Consider the following 15,392-nt stretch of genomic DNA (forward strand, 5'->3'; position numbering starts at 1 on the left):
AAGGGCTGGGAATGTGGCTTAGGGTAGAGTGCTTGTCTAGCAGGCATGAAGTCCAGGGTTCAATTCCTCAGTACCACATAAACAAAGGCCAGAAGAGGTGCTGCGGCTCAAGTGGTAGAGTGCTAGCCTTGAGCAAAAGAAGCCCAGGGACAGTGCCCAGGCCCTGAGTTCAAGTCCCAGGACTGGCAAAAAACAAAAACAAAAAATACTAAAAAAAACATTTTAGGCCAAATTTTAACTAATGTATAACACTCTCTTCCTCTCTACTTCTTCTATTTTATTGGCAGTGTGTATTTCAGTCTGGGGCTTGAACTCAGTCTCACATTCTCGCTTAGCTTTCTCATCCAAAACTGGTGCTCTGCCACCTGCACCACATTTCCACTTCTGGCTATTTGCCAGAAGTAGAAATTGGAACTAAAAGTATCTCAAATTTATCTGCCTGGGTTGGCTTTGAACAGGGATCCTCAAATTTCAACCTGCTGACTATAGATGTGAACCACTTCTGTAATTCTGACAGTGGTTTCATTTTTTTATTTTTTTAAATTTTTTTTCCTGGTCTTGGGGCCTGGTCATTTTCCCTGGCCATTTTTGCTTAGGGACTGGGTGTTTTCCCTGACCACTCTCCCCCCTCCCCTTCCCTCTCATCATGGTACTTGAACTCTGGGCCTAGGCTCTGTCACTCAACACTTTTGCTCAAGGCTAGTCTCTACTACTTTAAGTCACAGTGCCGGTTCACCACTCTAAGTCACAGTACCATTTCCAGTTTTCTGGTGAGTAATCGGAGATAAGCGTCTCACAGACTTTTCCTGCCTGAGCTGGCTTTGAGCCATGATCTTCAGATCTCAGCCTCTTGAGTAATTAGGATCACAGGTCTGAGGCACCGGCACTCGGCTTCATTTTTGTTCAAGACTAGAGCTCTTCCCCTTGAGCCCCAACTCCACTTCTAACTTTTTATGTAGTAGTATATGGGAACTAGGAAGGCTTTCAAACCTGCGATCCTCAGATCTCAGCCTTTTCAGTAGCTAGGATTACAGGCATGAGCCATTGGCACCTGGCCTGTATATTTAATCTTACAAAGACAGTAACCACCCTGCAAAGCTTGGCTTTAGCTGTAGGAGCAGTAACCTCCCCGGGCTAGGCTTCCTAGGCCGCCCACTAAGCACAGGTCTTGTCCTTGGGTACCCTCCCTGGAGCCCAGGGCCCTTGGGGGGGGGGGTCTTCCTGAGCCTCTCCATATCCCCTAGACCTTCAGGTCTCCATTTGCATGTCATCCTTATCATTATTATTATTTATTTTTATTTTTTGCCAATCTTGGGGCTTGAACTCAGGGCCTAGGCACTGTCCCTGAGCCTCTTTGTGCACAAGGCTAGCACTCTACCACCTGAGTCACAGCACCACTTCTGGCCTTTTCTATGTGGTACTGAGGAATCGAACCCAGGGTTTCATGCATGCTAGGCAAGCACTCTACCACTAAGCCACATTCCCAGCCCCGTATGATTATTTTAGTGCTGCTCCCCTGGCTGGCTGTGAACAGGTGACATTTGGAGATGATTCACTTAACTTTCTCTTTTTTTTTTTTCCTTTTCTTTCTTTCTTTCTTTTTTTTTAAGCTGTGGGGCTTAAACTCTGTCCCTGAGTTCTTTTGCTCAAAGAACACTCTACCACTTGAGCCACAGCTTCGCTCAACTTTCTCCTTTTGCCCATTTTTACAAGCTATGACAGGTTCCTACAAATGATAAGGTGCATTGCCTAATAGTAATAAAAAAAATAACCATTTAGATTAGTTAGTGCAGTAAACAATAACGTGAAGTTTGGGCTGGGTTTTGTAAAGGAAAAACAAAGGGCTTGTTAATGGGGGGGGGAGGGTAGAGGCTTTAGCCAGAGAGAATTTGACACATGGGGGTGGAGAGAGATTGGGGAGATGAAGGGGCTTCCCTAGGGAGCCCTTAGTGGCAGACACAGGGGAGAGGCTGTAAGCATGGAGGACTCACCTGGGTCTCATGACCCCAGGTGCATGAGGAAGCTCCTGATGCTGGGTAAAATGTTCATTCCGGAGGTTCCACGTCCCAGGTAAGACATCCTAGGACTAGCCACGGGTCCCCACCTACCCCTGACTTGCTATCAATAAGCCACCTGCCCCTTGTGACGTAACCTGCTCCGTTGCGCCAGGTACTACTCCTGACCTGACCCAACATAACCTTAGCTCCTGCTCACCTCCTCGCACGACCTCTGCTCCTGTGGGAAGCTTGCTCTCCCCTCGCTGCTGCAAGGAGAGAACCGTCCAAACCTGTTGAAGATCAAGTCTGGACGTTTCCTTCCTCCTCCATTTTCCTAACGCCAGTACCTCTTCACTCTAATGCTGGCTCCTCAGGAGGCTAAGCTCTGAGGTTCATGGTTTGAAGGCTGCCTGGGGCAGGAAAGCCAGAGAGACTTTTTTTTTTCTCCAATTAACTACCTAAAAACCACAAGGGGACCTGTAGCTCAAAGTGGTAGAGTGCTAGCCCTGAGCAAAAAAGAAAAAAAGCAGCCTGGTGCCAATTACACCTGTAATCCTGGCTACTCAGGAGGTTCAGATCTGAGGATCACAGTTCAAAGCCAGCCTGGGTACGGAATGTCTGTGAGACTCTTATCTCCAATTAACCACCAGAACACAGGAAGTGACGCTGTGGCTCAAGTGGTAAAGCATCAGCCTTGAGTGAAAAAACTAAGAGACAGCACCCAGGTTCTGAGTTCAAGTCCCAGTACTGGCACCAAAAAAAAAGAAAGAAAAAGAAAAAGAATGTGAGAGTGGAAACAAAGTCACAAACTAGGCCTCATTGAGGATGGGGCTTAAAGGTACTTGTGGGATACAGACCCAGAGTGGTTGAATGTGGAGTGTGGTGGTACACGCCTGTAATCCCCTCACTGAAAAGGCAGGGATTTAAGTCAATTTGGGCTACATAGGAAGATCCAAAGAAGGAAGGAAGGAGGGAGGGAGGGAAGGAGGGAGGGAGGGAGGGAGGGAGGTAGTGTGAAACAGGGAAAGTTGGTTGAAGTGAGCAGAGTTCAGTGCAAGTGTAATCAATCTTCAAATCTCTTCCTCAGACTCGAGTTCAGAAATCTGAGGGTGAAATCTTTGACTTTCTGATATCAAAAAGTAAAGGATTTCAACCAAAATGAGCTTCAAATGAAATGAACTGATATATACCTGTAAATCCAGGAGGATTGTGGAACTTGAGGCCAGCCTTGGCTCCATAGCAACCCCCTTGTATTAAAAAAGAAAAAGAAAGTGACCTTCAAGTTCAGGAAGAGTAATCTAGACAGCTGGTGTCCTCATGACCCACATATCAGAGGCTTATCTCTAACAATGCTAGACCAATAATTTATTGCTCAGCTGTGTGACCTCTAAATTTAGTAGGTTTCTCTAAATTTGTTTTTTGTTTTGCTCGACTAAAAGCAAGTGGTGCTGGCAGTTTACTCAGGTTTTCTCTTGGTTTCACTCTTTTTTGGGGGGTGGAGTCGGGTGGGGAGTGGTGGTCCTGGGGCTTGAACTCAGGGCCTGAGCACTGTCCCCAACTTTTTGTGCTCTGCCACTTGACCCAGAGATCCCCTTCTACCTTTTTGGTGGTTAATTAGAAACAAGATCCTCACAAACTTTCCTGCCCTGTTCGACTTCCATCCTCAATCTTCAAATCTCAGTCTCCTGATTAGCTAGACTTACAGCCGTGAGCCATCTAGGTTGGTTCATTTCTGCCTGCCTTACAATCATCTGTATGAACTGTCTGTCTCCTTCCTTGTTTCTGGCCTAGCTTTTTCATAATTATTCCTGTAAATAAAATTAGCATCATTCACCATGAACATTTTTTGTCTCACCTTAACAAATCCTGTTTGCATTTAGACTTCTACCCACGGACGACACTTTGAGATGCAAAGAACAAAAGGAGATTTCATTCTTCGATACACCTGGTAGTTCCCAGATGTCCACTGTGAACGCAGAGGCAGAGCTGATGCACACATAGATGATGCTAAGCTGGCTTTGAGCCCAGGGCAGATTTGTCTGTGTGGGACAGCATGTGGTCAGGAGAGTTACTGTGACCCTGGGGCTGTGAAGTCTCAGAGTCACCGGAGATCTCATACCACCCACACCCTCCAACTGGCTTCCTTCCCCAGCTCTGGTGAAAGATGAGCCCAAGGATTATTATTTTGGGGGGGGGGGTGGGCTCTGATTATTTTTCCAGGCCTCAACTCCTAACAAATGCCCTTCCTGAGGCTCAGATCTCCTTGCAATGGCTGAGGGAAGCCCCTGGACTTGTGGCTTCCCAGGGGACAGGGTATAATTCCTGCTCCCGTTCCTTTGAGCCCACCTCCTCTCCCCGCTGGTCCAATACTGACTGCAGCTTGGTAGGTGGGGTATGGCCCCAGGAATGATGAGCAGAGCTGGTGGAGGGTCCGGTTTCTTTGGAGAGGGTTGAACAGACTTTTCCCTGAGACACCATGGGACTGTTTACCTCCTGGAGCAGCTTAGAGGATAAGGAGAGAAAATAGATGACACCAGAGGCTCCCTCTCTCCTTCTTTGAGCTCAAACCTGGTAAATCTGATTAGACACAGGAGCGAAGCATTGTTAGAACACTATAAAATAGTTAAATCACTGTTCATGTCACTAATAATCCAAGAGCCGGGTGCCAGTGACTCATACCTGTAATCCTAGCTGCTCAGGAGGCTAAGACCTGCGAAGTGCAGTTCAAAGCCAGCCCAGGCACAAAAGTCCAGGAGAATTTTTTTTTTTTGGGGGGGGGGGGGGACGGTCGTGAGGTTGAACTCTAGGCTTGAGCTCTCCTACTCAAGGAGAGCACTCTACCACTTGAGCCACAGCACCACTTCTGGTTTTTCTGGCGGTTAATTGGAGATAAGAGTCTCAAGGACTTTCCTTGCCAAGGCTGGCTTTGAACTGTGATCCTCAGATCTCAGCCTCCTGAGTAGCTAGGATTACAGACATGAGCCCCCAGCACCAAGCTACAGGAGAATCTTATCTCCAATTAATTCCCAAAAAGCCAAAAGGGTAACTAGGCTCAAATGAGTCAGGAGGCTGGGAAAGTGGCTCAGTGGTAGAGCGCTTGCCTTGCATGCATGAGACTCTGGGTTCAATTCCTCAGCACCACATAAGCAGAAAAAGCCGGAAATGGTGCTGTGGCTCAAGTGGTAGAGTGCTAGCCTTGAGCTGAAGAGCTGAGACAGCGCCCAGGCCCAGAGTTCAGGCCCCATGTGTGACAAAAAAAAAAAAAGACAGCTTTGATGGAAAAAACAAAGGGAGGGGCTGGGAAGGTGGCTCAGTGATAGAGTGCTTGCATGTATGCTTGTATGCCTTGCATGCCTGAGGCCCTGGGTTCGATTCTTCAGTACCACATAAGCAAAAAGAAAAAAGCCGGAAGTGGCGCTGTGGCTCAAGTGGTAGAGCGCTAGCCTTGAGCTGAAGAGCTGAGGGATAGTGCCCAGGCCCAGAGTTCAGGCCCCACGACCGGACCCAAAAAGAAAAAAGAAAAAACCCAGAAGCAGCGCTGTGACTTAAGAGGTAGAGCGCTAGCCTTGAGCTGAAGAGCTGAGGGACAGTGCCCAGGCCCAGAGTTCAGGCCCCACGACCGGACCCCCCCCCCAAAAAAAAACAAAACAACAACAACAACAACAAAAAGCCATGACTGTAAGTACCCTTTGATTTTTCCCTTGCATAAGCTAAAGTGCTAGGGTTTTAGCAATATGACTGCCTAATCTACTACTATTAGACCATTCGCTGGCTCCCAGCTGCCTTGTGGGAAGGCCTGTCAACTAAGCGCAGCCAGACTGTCCCCAGGCCAGCTTGGCTGCTTTGAATGTTCCATAAACACTGTGAGGAAGCTGCTGGCTGCTGGAGCCAGGACTATAACTGCACTTTTATTTTTATTTTTTACCATCACAGTCCTTTGTGAATTCACTAGGGGCAAGCATCTCTCCTGGTGACTAAGCAAAAGGCCTGTGATTGGCACAAACTCAGTTCTTCATTTGCATGAGGGGCTGTGCTGTGATTGGTGCAAACACAATCCTTCATTTGCATAAAGATCTGCTGAGAATAATACAGATTTGCTGAGCTACATTCCCAGTCATATAAGTAAACTGTTTTGGCACTGTTTTGTTTTGGTTTGCTTTGCTTTGTTTTGTTGTCAGTCCTGGAGCTTGAATTCAGGGCCTGGGTGCTGTGCCTGAGCTTTTTCACTCAAGGATAGTGCTCTATCACTTGAGCCACAGCTCTACTTCCAGCTTTTTTGCTGGTTAAAGATCAGAGTCTCATGAGTTTTTCTGCCTGGGCTGGCTTTGAACCTTGATCTTCATATCTTAGTCTCTTGAGTAGCTAAGATTACAGGCGTGAGCGCCAGCACCTGGCTCAGCTCACTTTCTGAGCCAGCTGGGAAATGCCCTGCTGTTCAGCTGTATGCTGTTGCATCATTAGGCCCAATAAAAGGCATTGCTCTGATGTCTTTTTTTTTTTTTGGCTTGCTACTGATCTTAATTAGCAGAGACAGCTGACTGTAAGTCTCTGGGTCTTCCACTTCAGTCCCTAGGCTTTGGATACCGGAGAGCATTGGGACTGCCAGACAAGAGGAACTTCTCCGTGCCTACCCACAATTCCTACCCAACAGAGCAAAAGGATTCCTGCCATCTGACTGATCGCACCGAGGCTGGGGCCAGCTGTGCTGCTGCTCACAGAGTCTCAGGGTCCTTGTCTGAGAAATGACAGGCAGGCTGTAAGGCCTCATGGCTTGTTGAAAGAAAAACTTAAGACATGTTATAAACCCTTTGTACAACTACTTAAAGGTTAGTTATTATTATTGATAATGATAGTAAAAGAAACATAAAAATTCAATTTTACCAGTATATTAAAACAAAGAAACAGTTCAGGACTTGGGCAGCATCCTGAACCAGTAATTCCAACGGGGTAGGCAATAGTTATAGGCAAAAAAAAAAAAGAAGAAGCATTATACAGAAATCACCTGATTGATTACAGCTCTGTATTTGCCTTATTAGAATTTTCTTTTTTTTTTGGTCAGTTGTGGGGCTTGAACTCTGGGCCTGAGTATTGTTGTCCCTCAGCTCTTCAGCTCACGGCTGCACTCTACCACTTGATCCACAGTGTCACTTCCAGGTTTTCTGGTGATTTATTGGAGATAAGAGTCTCCTGGACTTTCCTTGCCTAAGCTAGCTTTGAACCACAATCCTCACATCTCAGTCTCCCAAGTAGCTAGGATTACAGGCGTGAGCCACTGGCACCTGGCTGACTTTTACGTTTGTATGTGTTCGCTGGTACTGGGACTTGAACTCAGCATTTCATGTCCTTGCTTAGCTTTTTCACATAAGGGTTGAGCTGTACTGCTTAAACCACACCTCCAATTCCAGCTTTTTGCTGGTTAATTGGGGATAAGAGTCTCAGGGAAGGCTGGGAAGGTGGCTCAGTGGTAGAGCGCTTGCCTTACAAGCATGAGGTCCTGAGTTTGATTCCTCAGCACCACATAAAAAAACAGAAAAGGCCGGAAGTGGCATTGTGGCTCAAGTGGTAGAGCGTTAGCCTTGAACTGAAGAGCTGAGGGACAGCGCCCAGGCCCAGAGTTCAAACCCCATGACCTACAAAAAAAAAAAAGTATCAGGGAAGATTTGTCTTTCAGGGCTAGCTTCAAGCCTTGATCCTCAGATCTCAGCCTCCTCAGTAGCTAGTATTGGGGGTGTGAGCCACCAGTGTCCAGAACAAACTTTGTTTCTCACAGTGCTGGGGCTTGAACCAAGAACCTTGCCTATGACACTACCCCTCGCTCCCAACTCCCTCCACCCCTCAACTTTTTGTTTGAAAATTGCAGTGAATACTTATTAACTATCACATCCATTTTCATTCCTCCTCTCTGTCTTCCCTCATTTCCCCCTATTTCATCTCCCTAACTGCTTCCAGGAACAGAGAAAGAATTCATTGCAGACACTTGCCTCTTTAGCCCTACAAAGCTCCCCACACATCCCCTCAGAACAAGTCCTTTCTCCTAAGGTGGGGTGAAGAGCAAATCCAGGAAACACAGCATTGGTTTCCCACTACTGTCTACTCCACAGTCCTCTTATTTTTTTTTTGGGGGGGGGGGGGTCCGGTCATGGGGCCTGAACTCTAGACCTGGGCACTGTCCCTCAGCTCTTCAGCTCAAGGCAAACGCTCTACCACTTGTGCCACAGCACCACTTTTGGTTTTCTGGTGGTTCATTGGAGATAAGAGTCTCACGGACTTTCCCGTCTGAGCTGGCTTTGAATTGTGATCCTGAGATCTCAGCCTCCTAAGTAGCTAAGATTACAGGCGTGGCCCACCTTTTTATTTATTTATTTTGGTGTGTGTGTGTGCTGGTCCAGGGCTGAACTCAGGGTCTAGGGACTATCTCTGAGTTTGTTTGTTGGGGGGGGGGGGTCGGTTGTGGGGCTTGAACTCAAGGCCTAGGCACTGTCCCTGAGCCTCTTTGTGCTTAAGGGTAGCACTCTACCACTTGAGCCACAGCGCCACTACTGGTTTTCTGGTAGTTCATTGGAGATGAGTCTCACAGACTGGTTTGAAGCCAGCTTGGACAGAAAAGGCAGTGAGAAGTTCATCTCTAATAAGAAAAGGCCAGAAGAGGCGCTGTGGCTCAAGTGGTAATGGCCTAGCCTTGAGCACAAGGAGGCTCAGGGACAGTGCCCAGGCAGAGTTCAAGCCCTGGGGGCCGGCAAGAACAAAAACAACAAAAGAGTCTCATGAACTTTGCTGCCTGGGCTGGCCTTGAACCAGATAGGACTCCAGGTAGGATCACCAGCACCTGGCCTGAGACTTTTGAAGCCAATCTGGTGCAATTTCCAAGCAAGCAGAGCTGGTCATGTTGAAACAGGAATTGACAGGTCTGTGTGCTGTGTGCTCACCCCATTCAGAGATCTCAGAGATCTCTGCCCAGCCGGAGGCCCTGCCCACGGGAAGAGGAACCCACTGCCCACCGGCAACGGCAATGCAGTGTGCGATGGGCAAACACACACTGGGCCTGCAAGCTGGAGATGAAGTCACCCTCTTTCCAGAACCTGTGTCTATCTTTCCTTACAGGGGCTGGGCCTGGACTCTGAGAGAGAGAGAGAGAGACAGAGAGAGACAGAGAGAGAGAGGGCCAAGGTCACGCAGCTAGACACAATGACACTGGGATTCCCTCCTGGAATCTGTTCACTTCCCCGCCTTGGCCTCCTCCTGGAGTCTGGCCTCGGGGTGTCCTTGGGGTGTCTGCGGGCCGCCTGGTGGGGGCTGGCGGGAGGGGGGCTCTATGCTCGCCCCAGCTCACTGTCTCCCTCTTGGGTCTTGCAGGTGGCCGTGGCGTGGGCACCCCTCTCTGGGCCTTGGTCTCCTCTGGCATAAAATGGGCTCTGACTCAGGGAGACCTCTCAAGCCGCAAAGAGGTGTGGGAGCTATGCCGCCAGGTATTCATTCATCTTTCCCCTTTCTCCAAGGCTGGGACCTGCCGTAGCTGGGCCAGAGGTCAAGCCAGGCCCCATTGCAATCGGTGCTGCTTCTCCAGCAGCAGGGCAGGTCGCTGGCCCGAGCAGCCACGCTGGACAAGGCACATCTCCCACTCCCACGGCCCTGTGGACCTAGACCCAGAATGATGGTGGTGATGATGATGGTGGTGATGATGATGGTGGTGATGATGATGATGGTGAGGATGGTGATAATGGCCATGAATGTGGAGGGTCTCTGGGGGGATCTGTGGGAAGGGGGGAAAGGGAAGGGATACTAAAGGGTGAAGACCACTAACGTGTGCATGTAATATGTATATACACATGTGCATGTATTACACATGAATGTGTTAATGTGTGCACACACATGTATATATGCGTGTTTTTATGCCATCGATCTGTGTGTGTGTGTGTGTGTGTGTAAACTCACAGGGAGGCTCCCAGGTCTGTTTCCCCGCAGCCTTGTGGGTGGGGCTGGCTGAACTGCCTCTGAGAAACACAGACAGCTCCTTGTGAAATCCGCATCTTGCACAGGCCCGAGGCACCGGGTCATTCCTCTGGTTCTGGGCACTGCCCTTAGCTTTTTCTCTCCAGGCTGGCACTTTACCACATGAACCACAGCTCTGCTTTGGGTATTGTGCTGGTTAAGGAAATAAGAGTCTTACAGACTTTTCTGCCTGGGCTGGCTTCAGACATGATTCTCAGATCTCAGCCTGCTGAAGAAGGTAGGGCAGCAGCTGCTGCCTGGACCTGACATCTGCCTCAGTCTCTCCGCTTCTTGTCTGGTCTCAGCTTCTCATGGGCTGTGTCTGGGCTGCCAGTAGACCCGTGCACAGGTTCCCAAGAGGGAACCACTTCTGGTTTTCTGGTGGCTCATTGGCGATAAGACTCTCATGGACTTTCCTGCCCGGGCTGGCTTTGACCTGCAGTCCTCAGATCTCAGCCTCCTGAGTAACTAGGATTACAGGTATGAGTCAGCAGCGTCTGGCAGGTTGTAACATTTTTCGTGTGTGTGTGTGTGTGTGTGTGTGTGTGTGTGTGTGTGTGTGTGTGTGTGTAGTACTGGGAACTCAGGACTTTGAGTATGCTGGTTTAGTGGTCTACCACTGACTACATGGTCCTGTTTATCTTTTAGGCGATCGCCCCCAAACCTTTCCAAAGTGGCCATATCATATCACGTCCCACCACATCCTACCCGATGACAGGTCCAGAGGGCAGGTGTCACCCCAGCTGCCAGCTGTGGGGCCCACAGGTCCCTGGAGAATCAGGGAGGCCACTGTGCCATTTCCAGCCCCAAGGCTGCTCCCAGGGCCCCTGCAGCAGACAGAGCTCTCTGTCAGTGGCGCCCCGACCCCCTGGGCCCACAAAGGCCCCCGGGACACCTGCTTCTCCCCTGGCCACTCCTCCGCGCTGAATTACTTGCTTCCAGATAGCCAGGGTGTTTGTCCCCAAACCGGTTTATGCTGGTTTATGTCCAATCCTCTCCAATGCAAAGGACCATGATTAAGTGTTATCCAAGCTGCTGAAACCCGAGGGCACACAGAATACGCCTGGTGGTTCCGGGGGAAAAGGGAACTTGAGTCCTGGGAAAAGCTCGAGAGAGAATGGCCTGACCAGCGCCTGCCAGGGAGATGATCCAAATGCTAGACGGGCTTCTGCAGGAGCCTTCCAAGGGTACAGAGGGTTCTAGCTCCACTTTGGAGGGTATAGACCCCACCTAGTACCCCACCTAAAACCCGAGGTAGGGGGAACCCCGGGAGGCCAGGCTTGGCTCATATCTGCTGCCTTCCTCCTCCTTTCTCGTTGTGGCTATAACCTGAGGAACAAAATGGAAATAAACACAGCAAGAAGAAATATGTGGCCAGGCGTCGGTGGCTCATGCCTGTAATCCTAGCTACTCAGGAGGCTGAGATCTGAGGATCGATGTTCAAAGCCAGTCCGGGCAGGAAAGTCCGTGACATTCATCTCTGATGAACCACCAGAAAACTGGAAGTGGTGCTGTGGCTCAAGTGGTAGAGCACTAGCCTTGAGCTGAAGAGCTCGGAGACAGCGCTCAGGCCCAGAGTTCAAGCCCCACAACTGACAGGAGAAGGAGGAGGAGGAGGAGGAGAAGGAGGAGGAAGAGGAGGAGGAAGAAGAAGAAGAAATAATGAATGGCTGGGCACCAGAGGCTCACATGTATAATTCTTTTTTTTTTTTAATTTTTTATTGTAAAGATACTATACAGAGGGTTACAGTTACATGAGTAAGGTAATGAGTACACTTCCTATTGAGCATTGTTACCCCCTCCATTGTTTTCCCCCTATCATCCCTTCCCTCCTTACCTTCCCCCGAGGTTCTTTTTCTTTTTTTTTTTATTGTGATTAAGTGATTACATAATTTCCCGAATTTCACAGTATTGTGGAATAATGATGCTCATTTAAAGTCACAAGTTCATTCTAACTTTCCTGGAGCAAATTGTCTATCACAGTCTATAACATATAACTGTGTACACATATACACCATACATGTGATCAGCAGCATGGGGATATTTAGTAGTGGTTCGACCAGATGAGTGGGAGTTCTTTGTTTCTTAAGTCCTGTTAATTTTGTCGTATCACCTAACATTTCGGATTTAGCATCCACTTATCAGGGAGACATGTACCGTTTGTCTCTTTGCTCTTGGCTTACCTCGCTCAACAAGATTCCTTCTAGCTCCATTCATTTCCCTGCAAATGCCATTATTTTGTCAGTTCTAATGGCTGCATAATATTCCATTGTGTATAGATACCACAATGTTTGGATCCGTTCATCTGTGGTGGGGCTTCTGGGTTGTTTCCATATCCTAGCTATTGTGAACAGTCACATGTATAATTCTAACTACTCAGGAGGCTGAGATCAGAGGATTGAGGTTTAAAGCCAGCCTGGGCAGGAAAGTCTTTGAGACTCTTGAAAAGAGAAAAGAGGGCTAGGAAAGGGGCTAGTGGTAGAGTGCTTGCCTAGCATGAATGAAGCCCTGGATTCGACTCCTCAGTACCACATAAAGAGAAAGAGCTGGAAGTGGTGCTGTGACTCAAGTGTTGGAGTACTAGAGAGGCTCAGGGACTGAGTCTAGGGCCTGAGTTCAAACCCTGGGACTGGCGAGGGAGAGAGAGAGAGGAGGGGGGGAGGGAGAAGGAGAGGGAGAAGGAGAGGGAGAGGGAGAGGGAGAGGGAGAGGGAGAGAGAAGAAAAGGAAGTTCTGGAACTTTCTCACTCAGAGGGACCTGAGGATCTGGGGACTGGGGCCACAGACAAGGGTGGTCACAGAGGTGAGGAACAGAGGGGACACCAGGGGGGATGGCTGGAGTCCCTGGGGAGCCTGTGGGCAGCCCCTGGAGGACACAGGTCCAGCCCAGAGTTGAGAGGAGCTCACAGAGGTTCTGGAGAGGCTCAGGCGAGGGGCACTGGCCGAGGGCCTGCAGGTAGGAGTTCAGGCTGCTGGCTCCGACTTGACCAGCTGCTATCCACGCGGGCCTGGCCCCCTTGGCCTCTTAAGCCTGGTCTTCTCCTCCTCCTCTTCTTCCTCCTCCTCCTTCCTCTTCTTTTTTTTTTTTTTGGTCAGTCATGGAGCTTGAACTCTGGGCCTGGGCGTTGTCCCTCAGCTCTTCAGCTCAAGGCGAGTGCTCTACCATTTGAGTCACAGTGCCACTTCCGGTTTTCTAGTGGTTTATTGGAGATAAGAGTCTCACAGACTATCCTATCAGGGCTGGCTTTGAACCGTGATCCTCAGCTCTCAGCCTCCTGAGTAGCTAGGATGACAGGCGTGAGCCTCGCTTGGGGGTAGGGATGGCCGAGGTGAGTCAAAGATGGCCCCTGGGCCCTGCCTAGGCTCTGGTGTGGGTGACAGGCGGTGTGAGGCGCAGGTGCTCTGGGAAGCAGGAGAGATTGTGGGGTGCTGCGGGAAGAACCTGAGGGCTGACAGCTAGGGGGAAGCGCTGATCCCTCTGCTGAGACAGCAGCGCCCCCAAGTGGACAACATGGGGATGCCTCAGAGCCCAGGCGGCAGAAGCTGGTGGGTGCCTGCGGGATGAAGTTGTGGCTTATGACTGTGTTCATGACCTCGTGACTCTCCCACCATTTCCCTGCTCTGGGAGCCAGTGAGGAACTGGTGACAGAAGGAGGAAGTCACAGGTCACCCAGAGGTCTCAGAAAAGTGGCAGAGCCAGTGCGTGGGTACCATTAACACCCCTTCCCTGCCATCCCCCCCTTCGCCTACCATCCTTGCCGGACGCTGCTCCTGCAGCTCTGTTTCCTCCACTTAATATTCTCACACAGGAGACGTTCCTCTGAGTTAGCCTGGAGTTCATTCCAGGGTAAAGAAGGCATGAGAGCAGGTGCTGGTGGCTCACACCTGTAATCCTAGCCACTCAGGAGGCTGAGATCTGAGGCTCACGGTTGAAAGTCAGCTGGAACAGTAAAGTTCACAAGACTCTTCTCTCCAATTAACTACCCAGAAGTCAAAATGGAGCTGTGAATCAAGTGGTAGAGCACTAGCCCTCAGCATAAATGCTTAGAGAAAGCAACCAAGCCCTGAGTTCAAGACCCAGGATATACTCCCTCTCTCTCTCTCTCTCTCTCACACACACACACACACACACAGAGGTTTAAAGCCAGTGAAAGAAGGGAGGGGAGGAAGGGGAGGGGAAGGCAGAGGGGAGGGGTAAAGGAGGAGAAGAGGAGGAGGAGGAGGAGGAGGAAAACCCCAGTTGATCTCTAATTCCTACTTGGAGTCAGCCAAAGCATTCTTTCAGGAAAGAGTCCACGCACCAAGGCTGGAAGAGCCTTGAGCCAGGGGCTACAGTGCCCTGAACAAAGCCTCCTTCAGCTCCTTGATCCTGCCCCCACCATGGGTCTCCAGCACTTAGGATCGAGTCCAGATACCCACAGTCCCCCCATTTACTCATGATGTCTAAAATGTGAAAAACGTCATCTTTTCATTTCTTCAGTCTTCATTCTCTGCGGCGATCCCTGAGTACATGTACAAGTAATAAAACCATTTTGTTTTTTTTTCCCTCTGCCAGTCCTGGGGCTTGAACTCAAGGCAGGGGTGCTCTCCATGAGCTTTTGTGCTCAAGGCCAGTGCTCTACCACTTGAGCCACAACTCTACTTCAGGCTTTTTGGTGGTTCATTGGGGATAAATAAGAGTCTCATGGACTTCTCAGCCTCCTGAGTAGCTAGGATTACAGGTACCACTGGCACTTGATCCTTTTTGCTTTTGATATTAATCAAAAAGGGCCTGATCTTCATGCCCTGCTGTGGATTCCAATCCTATTTTCACTTCCCAGGTATCTGGGCCGTGCCCCCATGCCCAGCTTTTATTGGTTAAGATGCCATCTTGCTGGGCTGTAGAGGCAAGCCTTCAGATCTCCTCCTAAGAAGGCATGAGACACTACTGCCAGCCCCTGGTAGGAATGTAGAGCGCACATGGCTCCTGCGGGCAGCTGGGCTGTTTCTTACAAAGCCAAACTTGGTCATACTGTGTGATCCAGGAATCACATTCCAGGTTTAGCCAACAGACTTGAAAACTTATGTCCACACAAACACCCACACTTTAATGTTTCTATCAGCTGTATTCATATTGTCCAAAACCAAGTTCTGCTTGAATAGGCAAATGGATAATGAAATTAATGTTACCACAATGGAATATTATTTAATGCTGAAAAGAAATGAGTCACAAAAGGGACAAAGGAATTTTAAATGTATTTTGCTCTGGGCAGGGGTTATAGCTCAGTACAGCACATACTCAGCCTGTGCGAGGCCCTGGGTTCCATCCCTAGCACAAGACACACAAGCAAGAGAGATGCTATCCAGGCATTGGTGACTCATGCCTGTAATCTTGGCTACTCAAGAGGCTAAGATCTGAAGATCATTG

This window comes from Dipodomys spectabilis, unplaced genomic scaffold (assembly GCF_019054845.1).
Source record: "Dipodomys spectabilis isolate Male_0828 unplaced genomic scaffold, ASM1905484v1 ptg000230l, whole genome shotgun sequence".
NCBI classification, from domain to species: Eukaryota; Metazoa; Chordata; class Mammalia; order Rodentia; family Heteromyidae; genus Dipodomys; species Dipodomys spectabilis.